Source organism: Saccopteryx bilineata, chromosome 5 (genome assembly GCF_036850765.1).
Source record: "Saccopteryx bilineata isolate mSacBil1 chromosome 5, mSacBil1_pri_phased_curated, whole genome shotgun sequence".
Lineage (NCBI taxonomy): Eukaryota > Metazoa > Chordata > Mammalia > Chiroptera > Emballonuridae > Saccopteryx > Saccopteryx bilineata.
Window position 1 is genome coordinate 196,598,170 of NC_089494.1, and position 7,410 is coordinate 196,605,579.

Consider the following 7,410-nt stretch of genomic DNA (forward strand, 5'->3'; position numbering starts at 1 on the left):
TTTAAATTCACTTTACATTCCAACTTTCTGTCTTTGAACATTAGTGTAGATAGGTTTATCAGATTAGGTAGTTGTCACTTTAAACCCTGAGGGCAAGAGATACTGGAGAGGTAAATTTTAATTAATGACGGGGAAGGAAGAGGGAGGGGAAGCTAGTTTCGGTGTGAGTGGAAGAGAAACAAGGGAGAGAGAGGCATTTGGGGGGGAAAGGTGTGAGGTATGAGGTTGACCCTCAGGGCAATGATACCAAGGGAGGGGATCAGGGAAGTATATGTAGTACTAAAGGGGTGTGGCACTAAAGTCAAACTGCCTAATTCACAATTTTTACTAGGGCTTGTTCTGTCTGACTCATTTTTACTACTTGTCCTGGCAAGTTATGTAACTGCCTATTCAATTTGGATGAAGGGAGTATGGCAAATAAGCATAACCCTTCTGTTGTTTGGAACTTAGCCATGTTTGAACAGACACAGAGTAATTTAATATGAATATGCTCTCATCTAAATCTGACCTACAGGGACTTGCCCTAGGATTCATGACTGCTAATCTTGACTTTTTTAAGTGTTCTGAGAAATGGAGGCCAAATCAGAAGTTAAGCTTTCTAGTTAATATTCTGTTTTAAAGAGGGTGATTTCACACTGAGTAAACTGCTGTGCAAGTTGATCATTAAAGGTTTTTGTTTTTTTTAATCAAGTGAGAGGCAGGGAGGCAGAGAGACAGACTCCCACATGCTCCCAGATCAGGATCCACCTGGCAACCCCCGTCTGGGCCTGATGTTCTGCCCATCTGGGGCAGCTGCTTTGTTGCTCAGGAACCGGGCTATTTTAGTGTCTGAGGCAAGGCCATGGAGCCATCCTCAGTGCCTGGGGCCAACTTGCTCATTCCAGCTATGGCTGCGGGAGAAGAGGGGTGGAGGGAGAAGCAGGTGGTGTGCCCTGACTGGAAACCTAACCCAGGGCTTCCATATGCCGGCCAATGCTCTACCACTGAGTCAGCTAGCCAGGGCCATTCAAGGTTTTAAGTGGAGCTAAAGTGTTAAATAAAACAAAGTACCACATTTCTTAAAAGTTGAATGCCTTGATTTTTGCATTTTCCTCAATGATGTCTAAAACTTAGGAGGAAGATGGTCTTATCTCCAGAAACTGCTTATTAGTTTAGGGCCAAATCCAGACTGCTGATATTCGTATATATGGAAAAACTCTTTTTATAATCACATGAATAGAGAAAATATGTCTTAGAAAGTTGAAGCTACTAGCTTGACTATGTGGTGGCACAGTGGATACGATTGTCGGCCTGGGACACTGAGGACCCGAATTCAAAACCATGAGGTCACCAGCTTGAGAGCTTGAGTGTGGGATCATAGACATTACCCAATGGTCGCTGGCTTGAGCCTGAAGGTTGCTGGCTTGTGCCCAAGGTTGCTGGCATGAGCAAGGGATCACTAGTTCTGCTTGATGTACCCCCCCATCGCATCAAGGCACATATGAGAAACCATCAGTGAACAACTAAAGTGACACAACTATGAGTTAATACTTCTCATCTCTCTTTCTTCCTGTCTGTCTCTCTCTCTCTCACTTAAAAAAAAAATTAGAGAACTATAAAAAATTAGATATATGTAACTTAAGTTTTTTTTTCTTTTTATTGAAAACCTATCATATGCATTTATTAGCCAGTCTTTTCATACTGGGCTTTTCAACACCTGTCTAACTATGAATCTGCTGTTGAGAGTTACAAGTTGTCTTTTTACATAAACCCTTCTCAAATCCAAAATCTGCAATGTTCTGTTCTGATTTTTGTTAAAGGAAACCTAGAACTAGAAGACACGTGTGAAATAATATGAGCTGAGAATACAAAATATATTTTGTAATAAATTCATTTCTTGCCCATGATAATTTGTCTCTCCACAACATTCAACTGCACTATTTAAAAATTGTAGTAAAATATATATAATATAGAATTTAACACTTTAGCCATTTTTAAAGTTTATTTTCAATAGCAAAAATATATTTTGCCCTTGTTTTTATTAAGTATATAAAAATTAAATTACCTAATTATATTAGCAAGAAAAACTCACATTAAGAGGTTAGGAAACTAAAACAATTTATTTTTTTATAAATTTCAAAGGCTAGGATTTTTGTTTTATTCACTGCTGTGTCCTTAGCTCCTAGAACAGTACCTATCATACGGTAGGCACTCAGACACTATTAAGGGAATAAATAAAAAAAGGTTCTTGGTAGTGGTAACTCAGATGGAAGTAGAGTAACTGTGCAGGCATACTACGATATAGCCCATCAGTAGCATTCAGAGGCCATAGACATTCATCTGTGTGTTTCATAGAGAAAGGAGAGCATTAATTAATATAGTGGTTTGACTAAGTGGAAGTTATTTAATAGAGCTTCTATTCTATTTTGAAAAATCCCCATGTAGTGCTTAGCATGCCTTATACACAATACTTGTTTCCTAAATATTTATCTTTGTCCCGGTTGGGTGGGTCAGTTGGTTGATCCTCAGTAAGGGCACATACAGGAATCAACCAATGATTGCATGAATGAGTGGAACAACAATATTGATGTGTGTTTCTTTTTCTCTCTCTCTCTCTCTTTCCTTCTTTCTAAAAATAAGCAATAAAAGAAATTAAATATTTACCTTTGTTGATTGTTGATTGATCTCTTTATTTTTGTTACTATGTTGAGGGAAGGAAGGAGAGAGTAAGTAGGAGGGAGATTAGAGGGAGAGAGAAAAGGAAATGAAAAGCAAACAGGATCTTTCAAATATTGCATACATAGTTTTGGAGTATGGGGGAGGGGAGAGGATTTCTACTCTGTCAAAACAGTTGCTAAAGTATACCAATAACATAAAGCAGAATGAACTCTATTCCCTTTGATCAGAGAATATTCTCTAATTACTCAGCTTTCAGTAGGCTTTCTCTTGCTTTGCTGGTTTTTAAATGATCCTCCTTTCTCTTGACTAGTTCTCTTAATGGGAGATTCTTCCCAATAATACTAATGGCAACTTGAAGTAAATGAAGAGTTCAAGTTTGTCACAAACCTCTGTTAGCCCAAAGTCACCATCTTTAAAACTCTTTACAGCTTGAGCTGCGGCGGACTGGATTCCAATTACATTGATACCTAAAATTTATCCTCATCTACTCTCATAGGACCTCCAGTCTCCTGAAAATTTCTCGCTGGCTTCCCAAATTTCCAGGATTTCTCAAGAGATAGTTCATATGTACTCTGATGTTGGTTTGTTCTTTTATTCAAACTTTACCTGAAAATCTAAAGCCTGAACATCACTTACAGTAAGGAGTTTTTCACTTCCTCTACTGCTAGTACCCTCCACGAGAGGAACCATGTTGGGGCAAGGGTATTGTCTCTCTTGCTCCCCTAGCTGCCCACCAGTGAGCCAGGGTTGGGCCGGGCCCAACCGTGCTATACTTTGAAGCAGCACTGCTTGTGTTCATTATTATATCACAGAGTTTCTGATGAAATGAACTGTTTTAAGTGAGTGGAGATGAAGGAAGAAAGTAATCATACCATGCTTTCTCTTTTACTGTAATCACCCTACACACACACATAGGTGCACACACACACTTGCGTGTGCACACACAATCACATTCTTTCCTTGTTCTTCAGCCAAAAGTAAAAGCTTCTATGCTTAAACTCATTTAAATAGATGTTTTAAGAGGTCACTGGCCCTCCGTTTCAGCACAACCAGGCTTTGATAATCAGAATATTACAAGAAGATGCAGTAGGTGGATATATTCTCTTGAATTAAAATAAGAGAGATAAGCCCTGGCGGCCTAGTGGGTAAAGCACTGTCTGGGCACACTGAGACTGAGATTTCTATCCTTGGTCAGGGCGCTTACCAGAAGCGCTCAGTGAGTGCACAACTAAATGGAACAGCTAAGCAGAACAAAGTGATGCTTCTATCAACCAATGGAAAAATCTTTTAAAAAAATGGTAAGAGATATCTTATAGTTAAAAATAGTCATTAACTTAGAAAATCTGACCATGTGTTTTTTAGTAGAATATGAATTCTTTGAAGGTAGTGCATCAGAAAGGTTATTGGCTCTGAGTACTAGAACATCTAATAAGCAACAGCTTAAGCAGAAAGGGTTAATTTCTCACATAAAAAACCATGTGTACCTGACCTGTGGTGGTGTAGTGGACCTGGAATGCTGAGGTTGTCAGTGTGAAACCCAGGGGTTGTCTGGTCAAGGCACATGAGAGAAGCAACTATACTAAAGTTGATGCTCCCTGCTCCTCCTCCACCTTCTACCTCTGTTTCTCTCCCTCATTTCTCTAAAATCAATAAGTAAAGCTCCCACCCCCCCTTTTTTTTAAAGAAAAAGAACACCAGGTGTTAGGCAACTGCTGTTAATATCCAAGCCAGGGTAATTGCAATTCTCTTTGCCTTCCTAGTAGAGCCTATAAAAGGACTTCTACAACTCCAGACATTTGATCTTTCAAGACCAAAAGATGGATGGAAAAGTGTGGGACCAGACTTTGTTGTTCATATATAAATAAAATGAAAACTTCCCAAAAGATGTTGCTTCAGTACTCTTTCACCTACATACATTGGCCAGAATTATGTCCTTCTAATTACAGGGAAAGTAGGGAAGCATTCAGCTTTTCTAGCCTCTGGTGAAGGTAAGCACAGGAAACAGTTTGGAAAGGTATATTGGTTTATTTAGGCAATCATCAGTGTCTGCACTTGAATATACCAGCATGTGGGTACTATAGGCAGAGTTAAGGTTTAGGGGGTGGTAAGAGTAAGGTGAACAGGTTATATGCATAACTTATTTTAAGGAAATTTTTTTTTTTTCTGAAGCTGGAAACGGGGAGAGACAGTCAGACAGACTCCCGCATGCGCCCGACCGGGATCCACCCGGCACGCCCACCAGGGGCCACGCTCTGCCCACCAGGGGGCGATGCTCTGCCCCTCCAGGGCGTCGCTCTGCCGCGACCAGAGCCACTCTAGCGCCTGGGGCAGAGGCCAAGGAGCCATCCCCAGCGCCCGGGCCATCTTTGCTCCAATGGAGCCTTGGCTGCGGGAGGGGAAGAAACAGAGAGGAAGGAGGGGGTGGGGGTGGAGAAGCAAATGGGCGCTTCTTCTATGTGCCCTGGCCGGGAATTGAACCTGGGTCCCCCGCACGCCAGGCCGACGCTCTACCGCTGAGCCAACCGGCCAGGGCCTTAAGGAATTTTTTAAGTAAACAAGAATTTTATCAACTATTTTAATTTAAAACAAATTTTAAATAATTATTTTAAAAATAATACAATGTTTTCATTAAAATATATTAATTAAAATATTTTTTAATTTTAATTTTTATTAATTTCAATGGGAGATGAAGGGAGAGAGAAAGAGAGAGAGAAAAAAAGAGAGGGAGAGACAGGAACATCAAGCTGTTCCTGTATGTGTCCTGACTGGAGATGGAACTGGCTACCTCTGCACTCCAGGACAATGCTCTAATCAACCAAGCTATCCGGCCAGGGCAAAATAAACTAAGTTTTAAACATCACTTCAAAGATTGCATTAAGAATATGTTCAAGCTCTGGCTGGGTTGCTCAGTTGGTTGAAGCATCATCCTGATACACCAAGGTTGTGGGTTAGATCCCTGGTCAGGGTACATACAAGAATCAACCAATTATTGTATAAATAAAATGGAACAACAAATCGATCTCTCTTTCATTTACTTGCTCTCTTGCTTTATCTCTCTCCCTTTCACTCTCTAAAAAATCATTTTAAAAAAGAATCAATCAATGAATGCATAAATAAGTGCAACAACAAAATGATGTTTCTCCCTTTCACTCTAAACTCAATCAAAGAATAAAAATTTAAAATATGTTCAACAATTGCTACAGTAGTAAGATTAAAAAGTAAGTTATCAACTAAAATGCAAAAATCTTATAAAAAGCAATTAAATTTTATGTAAAATCTCATTGGTTTCTCAGTTACTCTAACTTTTTTTCATTCTTTTCTTTTTTAAATTGATTTGAGAGAGAGGGCAGGCTAGCGAGAGGGAGAGAGAAAGAAACACTGATTTGTTGTTCCACTTATTTATGCATTCATTGATTGCTCCTTTGGTGTCCTGACCAGGGATCGAATCTGCAACCTTGACATGTCAAGACAACGCTCTAACTGAGCTATCCAGCCAGGATCTCAGTTACTATAAAATGTTTGCAGGCCTGACCTGTGGTGGCACAGTGAATAAAGCATTGACCTGGAGCTCTGAGGTTGCCAGTTTGAAGCCCTGGGCTTGGTTGGCCAGGGCACATATAGGAGTTGATACTTCCTGCTCCTCTCCACTTCTCTCTCTCTCCTCTCCTCTCGAAAATTAAGGTGACCAACTTTTTTACAGTAAAAAGGAGGACAAAAATAAATTGAAGAAAACAATATTATATAAAAAAGAAACATTTTATTCATTGTAATAATAATATACTATAATATGATAAATGCATAATAAAAACATTTGTAATATTTTATATTGTAATTATGCTTACATGCCTATTAATTTTTTTTTTGTATTTTTTCAACGTTAGAAGCAGAGTGGCAGACAGACTCCTACATGCACTCGACTGGGATCCAACCGGCATGCCCACCACGGGGCGATGCTCTGCCCAACTGGGCCGTTGCTCTTTTGCAGCCTGAGCTATTCTAGCACCTGAGGTGGAGGCCATGGAGCCATCCTCAGTGCCCAGACCAACTTTTCTCCAATGGAGTCTTGGCTGTGGGAGGGGAAGAGAGAGAGAGAAAAAGGGAAGGGTAGAGAAGCAGATGGGCACTTCTCCTGTGTGTCCTGACCGGGAATTGAACCTGGGACTTCCATATGCCAAGCCAATGCTCTACCGCTGAGCCAACCGGCCAGGGCTGCCTATTAATTTTTAATAATAATTGTAAGGAAAAAGTACTCATTTAGTAAAACTAAATATCAAACAAAACCTCTAATTTGGAGTGATATTCGGGTGTATTTATCATTTTCTAATTTAAAAACCGTCTTTTATGCAACTATTTAATCAAAATACATTACTAATAGATATGGTTTGAGGTTAAATTTCCACTTTAAAACTCAAATTTCGGGAAAATACTTGTAAATAAAATTACACGTATTTGGAAATTATTAAATAATAATGAATTAATAAAACATGAATTGTGCTTACCTATCTATGATTGAATATTCACTGAGAAAGAAATAATAGTGAGTCTACAATGTCATATGTGCCATGTCATGTTTCAGTAAGAAGTACACAAAACCATTTGCACACTCGGTATATCGTGCGCTCTCTCAAGGTCTCCTGTGCGGAGCGCATTTGTCTCATAATCGCGTCTGGCCACACTGTACTGATCCTTGACGAATTGTCATGTCAAATACAAATGTCACATCACACGCAATGGGTCGACTGTGCATCGATC